The sequence below is a fragment of the Pan troglodytes genome, chromosome 5, assembly GCF_028858775.2.
Source record: "Pan troglodytes isolate AG18354 chromosome 5, NHGRI_mPanTro3-v2.0_pri, whole genome shotgun sequence".
NCBI lineage: Eukaryota > Metazoa > Chordata > Mammalia > Primates > Hominidae > Pan > Pan troglodytes.
Window position 1 is genome coordinate 173,509,368 of NC_072403.2, and position 14,529 is coordinate 173,523,896.

Consider the following 14,529-nt stretch of genomic DNA (forward strand, 5'->3'; position numbering starts at 1 on the left):
TAATCCCAGCACTTTGGGAGGCTAAGGAGGGCGGATCACGAGGTCAAGAGATCGAGACCATCCTGGCTAACACGGTGAAACCCCGTCTCTACTAAAAATACAAAAAATTAGCTGGGTGTGGTAGCACGTGCCTGTAGTCCCAGCTACTTGAGAGGCTGAGACAGGAGAATTGCTTGAACCCAGGAGACAGAGGTTGCAGTGAGCCGAGATCATGTGCCGCTGTACTCCAGCCAGAGCGACAGAGCAAGACTATGTCTCAAAAAAAAAAAAAAAAAGAACTTGATAAAGTAAAAAACCCTGATTTTTGAAATAAATTAAGAGTAATGAACATGCAATAAAGCATTCTTTTCTGAAATGCATTATGAGAGGTCAGGAGTTAGTCTTAAGCAGTTTTCAAAGGTGCAAGGGCTGGAGTGGCCTCAGTTTATCTGGATAAAATGACTATATATGAACAGAGATGCCAACTGTTGGTGCCAGGCATGGCTCCTGGGCTTTTGGCATGATGAACAGTTTCCTTTATTTTCTTTTTTTTCTTTCTTTCTTTATTTTTGAGACAGGATTCTGCTCTGTCACCCAGGCGGGAGTGCAATGGTACAATAACATCTCACTGCAGCCTCCACTTTCTGGGCTCAGTGATCCTCCCACCTCAGCCTCCTGAGCTGGGACCACAGGCACGCGCCACCATGCCTGGCTAATTTTTGTATTATTTGTAGAGAGAGGGTCTCCCTATGTTGCCCAGTCTGGTTTCAAACTCCTGGGCTCAAGTGATCCCCCCCACATCAGCCTCAGTTTTCTTTACTTTTTAAAAATTAAGATCCTGATTTTACAAATGAAGAAAGCTCAAAGATGAAGTTACATGTCCAAGGTCACATAGCTGAAGAGAGAATTTGCCGGGCTGCTGGATCTTGTTTTTTCCATTTGCCGTACTAAATCATGTGCTACAATATTTGTGGTTTTCCTCAACTCCACAGAGTTTGCTTCTCTGAAATTCCTATTCCTTGCTAACCCCTAATTTTGTATGTGAACCATTGGAGACAGGGAGCACAAAAGGACAGCAAGAGGGAAAGCAATAAACTAAGTAGAGAAAGGAAGGATCCTCCTGGTCCTTATGCCTTTGAGTGATGATGTAAGAAAATCATGTGAAGTTCACCTGGGTGAGCCTTTACCCTCCAGGCACTCGAGGGCCCATACCCCACACCAGGAGAGTTGAGGCATTCCTCATCTTGATTTTGAATTGATGCTTGAGTGGGGGTACTTAAGTATTAATTGAAACATGCTGAATTCCCAACATAAATGGAAATTCTCAGGTGACTTTGAATGGCAAAAATCAGTCCTTTCTAGACAACTAATGAGTAGATATAGAATTTCCATCCAAAAGTTGTAGAAAAGTGGTTAGAAGGGGAGTTGGGTATTTGGCAGTTAGGCCTGGAGTTTACTTTCTGGGTCAGAACCAATGTCCCGAGTCCATGCAGAAATCACATTTGATCTTCACTAAAAATTAAGCAGGACCAGCATGAGGGTGGATTGAGAGTATGTTGTATCTTCTGTAGTTACAGCATAACTTCCTTTCCCCATGTAGCATTAACAGGGGAACGGAAGGGACTCCCGAGATCACAGGAAGAGTTTGTTCAGATAGAGATGTTTACCCCTTGAACTGTTTCCAACCCTGGCTGTTGTATATTATTCTAAAGAGAGTACATTAGATATTTAGGGAAAAATTAAGGATAGTATAAAGTTAGCGTAAGAAGAACTTTTGTGCAGGGTCTACACAGAAGAAATCACATAAAGAGTTTAAAAAGTATTTTTTAAAAAGTTAAAATTTTGAAATATGTTCTTGAAATTCTGGATTCAGTATAGTCAGAGATTTACTATCAGTGGTGTTGAAGAAATTCTTGGTATATTCTTCAGCAACAGAGTGGCTATGATAATGGAAAAAGGTTAGAATTTAGTGAATTTCAGAAGCAAAGAATTTTGATAGAAAAGAACAACTGAAGTTCTTTGGATTTCTATGTAGCATTTCTGTTTAACGAGTTATCATTATAGAAACATAATCTAGTAAAGGAAAATATTTTTCAAGTTTTACTCCAAGAAATCATTTGAGATAACTGTGGCAGGATCCACATAAAACTTATTAGCCAAGGATTCTACTTAGTTCTAGTTGAAAGCAAAACAGTAATAACCCAAAATAACCGACTAAGGAAACACAAATAAAATCTTTTTTTTTTTTTTTTTGAGATGGAGTCTCACTCTGTTGCCCACGCTGGAGTGCAGTGGCATGATCTCGGCTCACTGCAACCTCTGCCTTCTGAGTTCAAGTGGTTCTCCTGCTTCAGCCTCCCAAGCAGCTGGGACTACAGGCACCCACCACCACACCCAGCTACTTTTCGTATTTTTAGCAGAGATGGGGTTTCACCATGTTAGTCAGGCTGGTCTTGAACTCCTGACCTCAAGTGATCCACCTGCCTCGGCCTCCCAAAGTGCTGGGATTACAGGCATGAGCCACTGTGCCTGGCCAGACAACACAAATAAAATCTTGAGAAAATTAACTTTACACCTATCTCCTCTCTTTCTTTGACTAACGCCTATATTCTCATAGATGCTCTGTTTATGCTTCATTTCTTGTTTCTTTTTTATTCCCCCTTTCTCTGCTGAAAGAATTATGAAGAAGGAAGAAAATTTGAAAGATAGAGGAAAAAAGGAAGAAGGAAGGAAGAAAGGAAGGCAGGCAGGCAGGGAGCAAGGAAGGAAGAGAGAAAAAGGAAAAAATGCCCCAGAGGCAAATGACATATTTTCAAAGCTACTTCTTCTAGGCTGGTAATTTCCCAGTGCCCTGACCTTGCATTCTAGACTTCAATAAATAAACGGGGATGATGCCAATGATCGAGACGCCAACAGCAGCCCTTTTCTAGGGCTGACATCGACTGCCACATCACTCACAGCATGTGGACCAAAATATGAGACAAGCTGGGCATGCATTCAGACATTTTATTTGTGTCTTTTAGAAAGCATTTATATTTCCTATAAATCCATTTACATGTCAGTATCGTAGTGAGAAATGCACGCACTATGAGAAGGCCTTGAAACATCAGGAGCTGCAGCACTCTTAGAGCAGACTTGACAGCTGCATTGGGTGTGAGATATCAGCATCTTTAATGTATGCCAGCCTTGCATGGGTTTGGTTGGGACGTCCTCATCTGAGAAGACGTGGCCCCCAAATGAATAGGGAGGCACTCACCTTAATTTTTCTCAACTAGTATCTGAAGGGTTGTCATGCTCTCTCTGCTTTCTAATGTACATAGAGGTATCTACATGCAAACGGATAGCAGCTGAGACATGCTGTGTAACTTGCAGCTTACGTGTAAATAATTCAGAGGTGAGTACTGAGATGCAGTTACACATCGTAACCACCTGAATTTTATGGGGGAAACCTTCTGCACGTATTCATGCATGAAGAACACACATTTGAACAGGGGCATAGGCAGTGTTTGTCAAGCTCTGGAATGTGGATGACAAAGGACATCTTAAAATTCCTTGATTTGGGGCCAATGACAAGCAAGACATTTACAGATTTAGATGACTTGTCAATCCCAAGCTGGAATTCATAAAATTTGCTGGTCTGTTTAAAGCTGCCTCTTTCTGGAAGCTTCCTCTGCACACTCTAGCTACAGCAGGGCCTTACCATGGCTCATTGTCCCACCAGTCCCTTCCACTGCTCTTGTTCCTGGTCTCATAGGTTACACACAACCACTATCATCTTTCTCCACCATTTGTCTAGAAGAGGGAGGGGACTCTGCCTAGGTCTCATCATTGTGTATGAATTGACAGAACAGTGCCCAGTTTACAGGCAGTGCTGAACACAGATCAGTTAAATGAATGAATATGATCTTTACTATTAGGTTTCTGGTGATTTTCTAAAGTCTACAGACAAGAAAAGCATGGGCCAATGAAGGTCAATGTCAAAGCACAAGGCTGGTATTGAGACTGGAGTACAGCATGTAGTGTTGAAGATAAATTGAGGCATATTAATATTAAAGAGTTGATTTGAGGCCAGCTGTGGTGGCTCATGTCTGTAATCCCAGCACTTTCGGAGGCCAAGGTGGGTGGATCATTTGAGTCCAGGAGTTCAAGACCAGCCTGGCCAACATGGCAAAACCCTGTCTCTACTAAAAATACAAAAATTAGCTAGGCATGATGGTGGGTGCCTGTAATCCCAGCTACTTGGGAGGCCATGGCAGGAGAATTGCTTGAACCCAGGAGACAGTGGTTGCAGTGAGCTGAGATCATACCACTGCACTCTGGTCTGGAAGACAGAGGGAGATTCTGTCTCAAAAAAAAAAAAAAAAAAAAGAATTGATTTTGATTTGAGCAAACAGCAACCATGGGTGGGCCAGCTCTGGATCACAAGTGGTTCATGGCTCCACAGAAGGGGCAAAGAGGAAGGCTTTTATGGAGTGAACTCAGAAGCAAGGCAAAGAATTCATCCCAGTGGAAAGTCCCAAGTTAGGGCTTAGCTGGCTATTTCAGATTGTCCTAGAACATGACCACTGAGTTGGGTTTCAGATTGCAGACTCAGGAACTCAGGGCATTGGGGCCACCTTGGTCTAGCAGGCTTCCATTTAATTACTTTAACAGCAGGAATCACAGGACACCTCTAACTGTCCTTAAGAGTGTAATTATAGCTCTTTGGCCACTCCCTGTACTAAAAGGAGGAGTGGAGAATTTGGAGAGGATGTAGGCAAAACCACTGTGAGCAATCAAAGTATCAAAGGAATTAACTCATCTAGGAATGCATGTTCCTTATTCTGCAGTACCTGGAAGGGCTTTTGGTGTGTGACAGCAATGTGAAGCGTCTTTACATCTTAATTCTAAGAGACAGCAGCCACGATGTGGGAAGAACTTCCTAGTTAAATGTGCTCTGAAAAGTTGGACTGTACTGTTGGGGGAGACTATGGGAGTTTCTTTGTTCAGAAACACTTAAGAAAGTACTCATAGGCCCACATTAAGTAAGTGATGCCTACAGGTGTCTTCTGTTTCTGTGAATTGGTGTGGAGAACCCAATGTTTATTGAGTGCCTATGTGCTGAGTTAGGCATGACTCTCTCTTTCTCTGTCTCCTCTCTCTCACACACACTTACTTTAACATAGGAGGAAATTGCATCCTGAGAGGCTCATATAACTACTTTGACCCCACTAGTCTTGGAAGGCTGAAACTCCATCCTAGATTGAAGTGTACAGCCCACCATCTTTCTAGTGACTCGTGTTAGAGAGCAGTGGGCAAAGAGTACAAACTGCATTGAGGTTCTCTACTCACAGCGTTGCCTTACAACACATCAAAAATGCGCCTCCTGAAAGGTTATCACTGCACCCATTGCAATCCTGATCTGAAAGTTCACAGTACTTGTTTGTCCTGTCTACCAGCAACCCTTCAGAAAGAGTCTCCATTGACTTATTTCAGAGGCAACAAAATGAGCTTCAGGGAGAGATGGTGTAGGTCCGTGGTCCGATCAGTGTCCAACGCTGGTCCCAAATGTCTCAGTTGTCCTTGTCTTTTGAGATCAGAATCCACAGATTTTCATTTCTGATGCACCAGATCAAGGACTAGTCCCCCTTGGCTACTCTCCGGTCAGACATGATAAAGGTGCCTCATCATCCACTGGAGAGGTGTCTTCAGGGGGAAGTCAAGATTACAACTAAGTATCTTTTGGGTCAACATGTTTGTAAAGTATTATGAGGAGATGAATTTGTCCAAATACTCAAATTTTGTGCTTTGTAAAACACAGTAGGTTGTATAACATAGACGAGACGCCTTGCCACATCAGTAATTCCCCCATATTCACACGGTGCCCCTGTTCCTTGGAAGACACGGTATTTTTTTAATAGCTCATGTTGGGCCCACAGGATTCCTGAAAAGTGCAGTGGTCTGTCCTGTCCTCCTTTTAAAGACTGATACCCAGCGTCAGTTCCACCACTGAGCAGGAGTTGACAGTGGAGTGTCCCCACACTGGATGTTCAGGGGAATTAACAAAGATGAGTGATGGCCTCCCAAGTGGTTAAGGGGGTGCCTGTGTACAGAGTTGTAGGAGCAAAAAATGTGACTGGGTGACAAATTTAAAGGAAAACAAAAAGAGGAAGAGAGAAAAATGGAGATTTGTAAAAAGCAAGAGAGAAAATGAGATGTCCCACTGCCCCTGAATACCCAAGGGGGCGTGCTGAAGTACCTCAGGGATATGATTCTATGCTATTGTGATGGTTAATACTGAGTGTCAACTTTATTGGACTGAAGGATGCAAAGTATTGATCATGGGTGTGTCTGTGAGGGTGTTGTCAAAGGAGATTAACATTTGAGTCAGTGGGCTGGGGAAGGCAGACCCACCCTTAATCTGAGTGGACACCATCTAATCAGCTGCCAGTGTAGCTAAAATATAAAGCAGGCAGAAAAACATGAAAAGACTAGACTGGCCTAGCCTCCCAGCCTACATCTTTCTCCTGTGCTGGATGCTTCTGGCCCTTGAACATTGAACTCCAAGTTCTTCAGTTTTGGGACTCAGACTGGCTCTCCTAGCTCCTCAGCTTGCAGATGGCCTATTGTGGGACCTTGTGATCATGTGAGTTAATACTACTTAATAAACTCCCCTTTACACACACACACACACACACACACACACACACACACATCTCCTATTAGTTCTGTCCCTCTGGAGAACCCTAATACAGTTATTTATTTATTTATTTTTTGAGACAGAGTCTCGCTCTGTCACCCAGGCTGGAGTGCAGTGGCGCAATCTCGGCTCACTGCAAGCTCTGCCTCCCAGGTTCACGCCATTCTCCTGCCTCAGCCTCCCGAGTAGCTGGGACTACAGGCACCTGCCACCATGCCTGGCTAATTTTTTCGTATTTTTAGTAGAGACGGGGTTTCATCATGTTAGCCAGGATGGTCTCAATCTCCTGACCTTGTGATCTGCCCACCTCAGCCTCCCAAAGTGCTGGGATTACAGGCGTGAGCCACTACTCCTGGCCTACTTACTTATATTTTTGAGACAGGGTTTTACTCTGGTCCCCCATGTGGGAGTGCAGTGGCGTGATCATAGCTCACTGCAGCCTCCACCTCTCCAGTTCAAGCAATCCTCCCACCTCAGCCTCCCTGGTAGCTGGGACTACTGATATGCACCACAACACTCAGCTAATTGTTTGTATTTTTAGATGAGACAGGATTTTGCCATGTTGCTCAGGCTGGTCTTGAACTCTTGGACTCAAGCCTTGGCCTCCCAAAATGCTGGGATATTACATGTTATTATTGGGCCCTAAACTAGTGCTTTATGCGAATCATCTTTTTTAATTCTCACAGCCACCCTAACTGGTAGGTACTATTATCATCCACATTTTTCAGAGGAGGAAACTGAGGCACACAAAAGTTGAATAACTTACTCAAGCCCACCAGCTCGTAAAAGACACAGCTGGGATTAGAACTCAGGTAGAACTGACCCAAGGATTTTCTATTTCCTTCCAGTTGCTGAAAAATCACTAAACTCATGAGGCAATTTCATAAGTCTATATCTTGTCTGGGTTGCTAGTAATTAGCAACCATTACATGAAATCTGACATGTGAAAGTGAAACACAATTGGAAGATGTTTTGTGACATGGATGTAAAGTATATATTTCTTGAGGGTAGAGTTGTTTCACTGCCAGTGTGTTCTACATTTAGGCCTTTGCTGAGGTTGGAAGTATTCAAATAGACAAATAAAGTCATATCATAATCCCATGTATCAAGTGTCATGGAAGAGTACGCAATCAGGCTTTTGATGAATCCCACGTTTCACTTGCAGTCTGCAGATTTCCATATGCTGTGGCTCAGCGATTTGCACTGGCTTCTCAAGCAAATCAGTCATGACTCCAGGCGTGACTCCAGACTGAAATCACTCTTGTCGATATACCTGAAAACAGAGGTTTCCAGCACTGCAGAGAAGCTTTGGTGCGGGGATGGGCTCAGAGGGTCCCGACAGAGGGTGACACTTGCGTGGTTGCAGAAGGAAGCTCGCTGCAGTCTGAGTGCGTCTCCGTGGAGCTCGGCATTTGGACACAGCTCACACGCATGAGTGATGCTCTTCCACCTGCATCTTCTGGCACTTGCACTGTGGGGGCCTTCCTCAAAGCCGTGCGCCTCCATCTCAGGGCAACATAGGGCAACTTCTTCCTTCTACTCACATTCTGAATGAAATACATTAATAACTGGCTTAAAAGAATCCAATCCTTTATCAAAAGACTCCAGCATTTTTCCTTCCATTGACTGCTACCTGATATTGAGGAAGGTATAAGGTGTCAGATTCCTTCTGGGACTGGCAGAGAGGGGCAGAGGGAGGCAGGATGGGCTGCTGGGGTGGAGAGTGCAGACAGAAGCCTGCCATCTGCTGGAGTCTGTGGGCTTCAGGGTCCACATGAGCCTCACGGAGAGACAGGCGGCTGCTCCGTCCATCTTCTAACCCGGCTGGCATCGCAGATGCCCGTGCCCAGGGCAGCAGCCATAAAGGCCGTGGCACCTTCTTGCACCTCTAAGCGTGTGGCATTGTGGCTGCCTTTGATTGTTTGGCGGTTTGCTGTGTTCTCTGAGTGTTTTTCCACACATCTGAAGGGTAATTCTTTGTCAACTGCTACTGTCTTGCTAAAGAATCAGCAATTCACACATATAATAAAGCTCACAACCAAAAAAAGCACATTCACATTTTTTTCTTTCATTTTTCTGCCTGAGTACCTCTACCTTGGAAAACCTCCATCTTGTCATATATGGGCAAGCATTCATGTATTTCAAGTCATGTTTTTGCAGGCAGATGACTGTGTAAGTCCTACATGGCCACCCTGCCAGTGTTTCAAGCAGGCCTCTATCATGTGCTGACCTATGGTTAGGGGTCCCTGGTTTCTCCCACCTTCTTCCTGATGGCCAGGCATACATTCCTGCCCTAAGACTGGAAGGCTGGCAGACCTGCTCAGGGCAGCTGGTTCAAGAAGGGGGAAAGTTTTGCTCATGTCCAAGAGATCACGTAAGATGCTCCTGAAGCTAAACTTCTCTTAGACAGGACACCTGCAGATGGCACCTTTGCTAACCTTGATTGTGCCTTGAGATATTCACCTTTCCTTCAAAGTGAATGCTCCTATCACCTATATCACACTTCATATGATGTAAGATACAATTTATATATTCTTGCTCATTTACTCATTTATTCATTTATACATTTACCCAGCAAATACTGATCAAGTGCTGAGACATGCTAGGTGCTGGGCTAGGTGTGGAATACAATGGTAAACAAGATTGAGAAAGTTCCTGCCCTCAGGGAGCTTATAGTCAGTCATGGGCAAGTAAACAGGTCATTATAACACAGCAGTGCCCTAAGTGCTATTGCTCTATGTGTGGGAAAACAGACAACCCGGGGAGCCATGGTTAAGAGGGACGGACAAATAACACGAATGTGGTGAGGCAGGGTGGTACCCCCAGAGCTGAGACCTTGCAATGTCTAGGATGTTGCTGGAAGAAGGAAATGGAAGCAAGTTCCAGAGCTCAGAAAACATTCTGAGATGGAACTAGAAGAACCTGGATGTGAAGCGGGAGGGCCAGGGAGGCCACGGAGATGGCTGCTGGTTTCAGGTTTGGGCTACAAGTAGATCAATGAAGAAAGAGGAATCCAGAAGTTCAAGTCTGAGGGTGTGTGGGAGGAGGGTGAGTTTCAGAGTCATTAATGGGCCTTTTCTTCAGTAATTCAGAATACTCCTAAGTGAGTATGGCCACTTGGATACCTGGAAATATTCATGGCTCCAGGTAGCTACCAAGAGAAGACTTCATTTTAATTCTTGTCAGGAATTGTGAAGGATCTAAGATTTTGCTTTCTTTGCAAGCTAACAAGTTAGTCTGCTCAGTTTTATGGAGGCCAGGAGAAGACCAGAGGTTCCTGGGTCAGAGACAAAGGACCATGCATTATTTACAGCAATATCTTTTTTTCCTGTGCTGGTTTCTCAAATCCCAGTTCTCACAGGGTGGTTTGAAATGGACCAGATGGCAGCTGCACATGGCATGGGTTGCATTACAGGTGTGAGGACCCTGACTTTAGGGAATCTGAGTCTTTTATAATGGGCCATGAGCAGGCCTGCCATTGTCAACAGAGGGAGACATTGTCTTTGTTATAAGCAAACTTCCCCTCTGCTGCGGAAAGAGACAGTATCTCTATCTTCCAAGGCTGTTCACTGTACGATTATTATTGTAACTATGTTATGAAACACAGGGCATTAATCCATCCATGAGGGGAGAGTCCTTAGGACCTAATCACTGCCTAAAGGTCCCACCTCTTAATACTATTACACTGACAGTTGAAGTTCAACATGAGTTTTGGAGAGAACAGTGAAACCACAGCAGAATGATAGCAATTTTCACCAACTTCCATTTAATTGCTTAACCTGTTCTCTCTTGGTATTGTCAGTAAATGCACTGCTCTTGGGGAAAAATGTGGTGAGAGCAAACACAGAGAGAATGGATAAGAAATACTGAATGGGCTGGGCGTGGTGGCTCACGCCTGTAATCCCAGCACTTTGGGAGGCTGAGGCGGGTGGATCACGAGGTCAGGAGATCAAGACCATCCTGGCTAACACAGTGAAACCCTGTCTCTACTAAAAATACAAAAAATTAGCCCGGCATAGTGGCGGGTGCCTGTAGTCCCAGCTACTCGGGAGGCTGAGGCAGGAGAATGGCGTGAACCCGGGAGGCGGAGCTTGCAGTGAGCCAAGATTGTGCCACTGCACTCCAGCCTGGGCAACACAGCCAGACTCCGTCTCAAAAAAAAAACAAAAAAGAAAGAAATACTGAATGCTGGCCAGGTGCAGTGGCTCATGCCTGTAATCCCAGCACTTTGGGAGGCCAAGGCAGGCGGATCACCTGAGGTCAGAAGTTCGAGACCAGCCTGGCCAACATGGTGAAACCCTGTCTCTACTAAAACTACAAAAAAAATTAGCAAGGCATAGTGGTGCGTGCCTGTAAGCCCAGCTACTCAGGAGGTTGAGACAGGAGAATTGCTTGAACCTGGGGGGCGGAGGTTGAAACGAGTCGAGATCACTCCACTGCACTTCAGCCTGGGCAACAGAGCGAGACTCTGTCTCAAAAAAAAAAAATATTGAATGCTAAAATCTATGTTTTCCCATGTATTTAATGTAAGCAATTATGATTAGCTAATCTCAATGCTTATTTGTAGAGTATATCATTAACTGGAAAGAAATAAACCTTGAGCCACTGAAGAAATGGCTTTTTCTATAAATTAAATAGTCTTTCAAACATAACAAATGTTTTTAGGAACTACGAAATTTTTAAATTTAATACTAGATCAAATCAGCAGATAAACATTTTATGTGGTTCCTTTTAGATGTGGTGCGCATTATTTAACAAGGTAGTTAAAACCTGTTTTATTAAATCATATCATAAAATTTTTATTCCCAGTATAGTCAATACTCATATTTTATATTATAAAGTGTTTAATATTTTCTACCTCTTATTAACAACAAATTAAAATTGTTTGCTAGCTGCTGAGTCAGAATATTTTCTTTTCTTTCTTTCTTTCTTTTCTTTTCTTTTTCTTTTTTTTTTTTTGAGATGGAGTCTTGCTCCGTTGCCCAGGCTAGAGTGCAATGGCGCAATCTTGGCTCACTGCAACCTCCGCCTCCCGGGTTCAAGCGATTCTCCCGGCTCAGCCTCCCGAGTAGCTGGGATTACAGGCACCTGCCACCACACCCCGCTAATTTTTGTGTTTTTAGTAGAGACAGGGTTTCACCATATTGGCCAGGCTGGTCTCAAACTCCTGACCTCAGGCAATCCACACCCGCCTTAGCCTCCCAAAGTGATGGGATTACAGGCGTGAGCCACTGCACCCAGCAATAATATTTTCTATCTATAGCTGTATCTACGTTTAAGCTTTTCACTTTCTTGACAATGTTTGATCATGAATAAAGTTATTTCTCTTTATTACATGACTCTTACTTAATTCTTCACAGATGCCAAACACTGGGGTGCATTTAATGCACGCACACATGTGTACCCACCAAAGGACTCCAGGCTATCCTTGCTTCATAAATAACTGTAATTTCAGCAACACATAATATTCCTTTATTACAAATCAAGTACAAGAACAGATAGATTTATTTTAGTTTGTTAAACTTTGTGAAATGGTTAAATGAATATTCTATGTCATTCTGATCCTGACCGTTTTTCATAACTCATCTTGCAAGACGAATATCTACTTTTTAGTGACCCCCAACAATATTCCTTGGAACACATGTTAGCATATTTTTACATTAACAATATTCACTTCCTCTGATTTTTTTTTTTTTTTGAGATGAAGTCTCACTCTTGTCATCCAGGCTGGAGTTTAATGGCGCCATCTTGGCTCACTGCAATCTCTGCCTCCCGGGTTCAAGCGATTCTCCTGCCTCAGCCTCCCAAGTAGCTGGGATTACAGGCACCCGCCATCACCATGCCCAGCTAATTTTTTTTTTTTTTTTTTTGTATTTTTAGTAGAGATGGGGTTTCACCATGTTGGCCAGGCTGGTCTCTAACTCCTGACCTCTGGCGATCTAGCCACCTCGGCCTCCCAAAGTGCTGGGATTACAGGCATGAGCCACTGCACCTAGCCTCTGATTTTAGCTATTGGTGTGAAGATTGAGTTTGTTAAATATTTTACCTTTTCTATAAATTAAATGACTCAGCAACTTCCATTTGGGTAAGAATATATTTAAAGCACATGACAAAAATATTTTATCAAGAGATGCTTTACTGGCAAAGGCGTATTGAAAATAACAATATTTAACATTTTTTCAACTCTTTCTGAATGTATTAAATGAAGGGTTTCTAAATGCACAAAATAAAAGGTACAATTAATAGTTATTTGTAAGATCCTCATAAAACCGTTATGGCATACTTCTAAAAAACTGAAAAGGTAAATTAGCGTGCCAATAATTTCATGGCAAAGGGCAAAAAATACTTTTGCTTCTAATTCTTTGTTCCTGAAAATTTTGAAAAATAAAAGTACGTTTTGATGATAGACTATTATGTGATTTTGGCATATAACTGCAAATGACTTTTAAAAAATCGAATGATACTGCTAAAAGACTTCCTCCATTGTAATCTACCTATTTATATGAACAAAGTTATTTAGTGCTTACATTAATTAAAATGAAAAATGGAAGAAATTCATATTGAACCCTGTCTGATTCCAGCTGTAAGTAGTATGCATCCGCGGCATCTCAGCAAGTTGGATATTCCCATTACCATTTCACTTTTTGTTTAGCAAGTAGTCATCAAAACTTGTAATGTATTTTTGTTGTTTTGATTAACTGTTTACTACTAATAATTTTAATAACTCAAGTAGGAAAAAATGTTAACCTCAGAACCTCGTTTTTAATTCTAGAAATTAAAAATTAAAGGCTTTGTACATATTTTCATTACAGAAATATATACTGGATGACCAATAAAATATTTTCATATATAAACACATGTTAGAGAATAAGAGAAGTGAAATGGACTACTAGGAGTATGAGGCCTGATATAAATCTCCCTTTGATAAGGAAGAGCCCATTCATGTGTTTACAAAATGAATGATGTGGACCCTCTGGTGTACAGATTCTATTTCTGTCATTTAAAAGATTGCTGTCTCTCTTCTTTTATAAAATATTTGTCAGTATTAGGCCGAGCACTGTGGCTGTCACCTGTAATCCCAGCACTTTGGGAGGCCGAGGCAAGCAGATCACCTGAGGTCAGGAGTTCAAGACCCGCCTGGCCAACATGATGAAACCCCATCTCTGCTAAAAATACAAAAATTAGCCAGGCATGGTGGCACACGTCTGTAATCCCAGCTACTCGGGAGGCTGAGAGAGGAGAATTATCTGAACCCAGGAGGCAGAGGTTGCAGTGAGTTGAGATCACGCCATTGCACTCCAGCCTGGGTGACAAGAGTGAAACTCTATTAAAAAAAAATTGTCAGTTTTTATAACACTCCAGGAGTTTCACTTTTTGCTACTACTTAAGCCTAGGTAAAATTTTATGATGGACTTAAACACTTGTGAGGAGGTACATTGTTTTCAAAATTTTGTACGTGGGGAATATATTATTAGGAAAACTGTTTGAAAACCACCACTCCATACCATTCCGATAGTAAGCATTCTATTCACTTGCTATTTTACTCAAGAGATTTTGCCAGTATGCTCTTCCAGTTCAACATTGCTATAGATCATAGGGAAAACGATTACTTATTTCTGTGTCTGCTTAAAGTTTTCTGTGTGCTTTTTTCCTCTGCCATTATCCCAGGCTAACGTCTACGGTGCAGGGTGAGGGAGGGTGGCATCTGCCTGCCGGCTGTTGGGGAATTTCCCTAAGTTTCTGCTTTGCACCCAGACTCCGTCTTCATGAAGCCAGAGCCGCCCAAGCTTCAGGAACTGGACTCCGATTCCTCAGAACAACATCCTCTCCAAGGCTGGGGTGTGCGCTGACTTGTGTAGACACAAGACTAT

The 14,529-nt window shown here is 42.9% G+C and overlaps 1 protein-coding gene across 6 annotated transcripts in view; it reads right to left on the reverse strand.

Annotated features, from left to right (window-relative positions):
• The window catches only part of PRKN (parkin RBR E3 ubiquitin protein ligase), a 1,411,643-nt gene that overhangs the window by 100,068 nt on the left and 1,297,046 nt on the right, over positions 1 to 14,529 (reverse strand). The gene's annotated exons all lie outside the window — the stretch shown is intronic.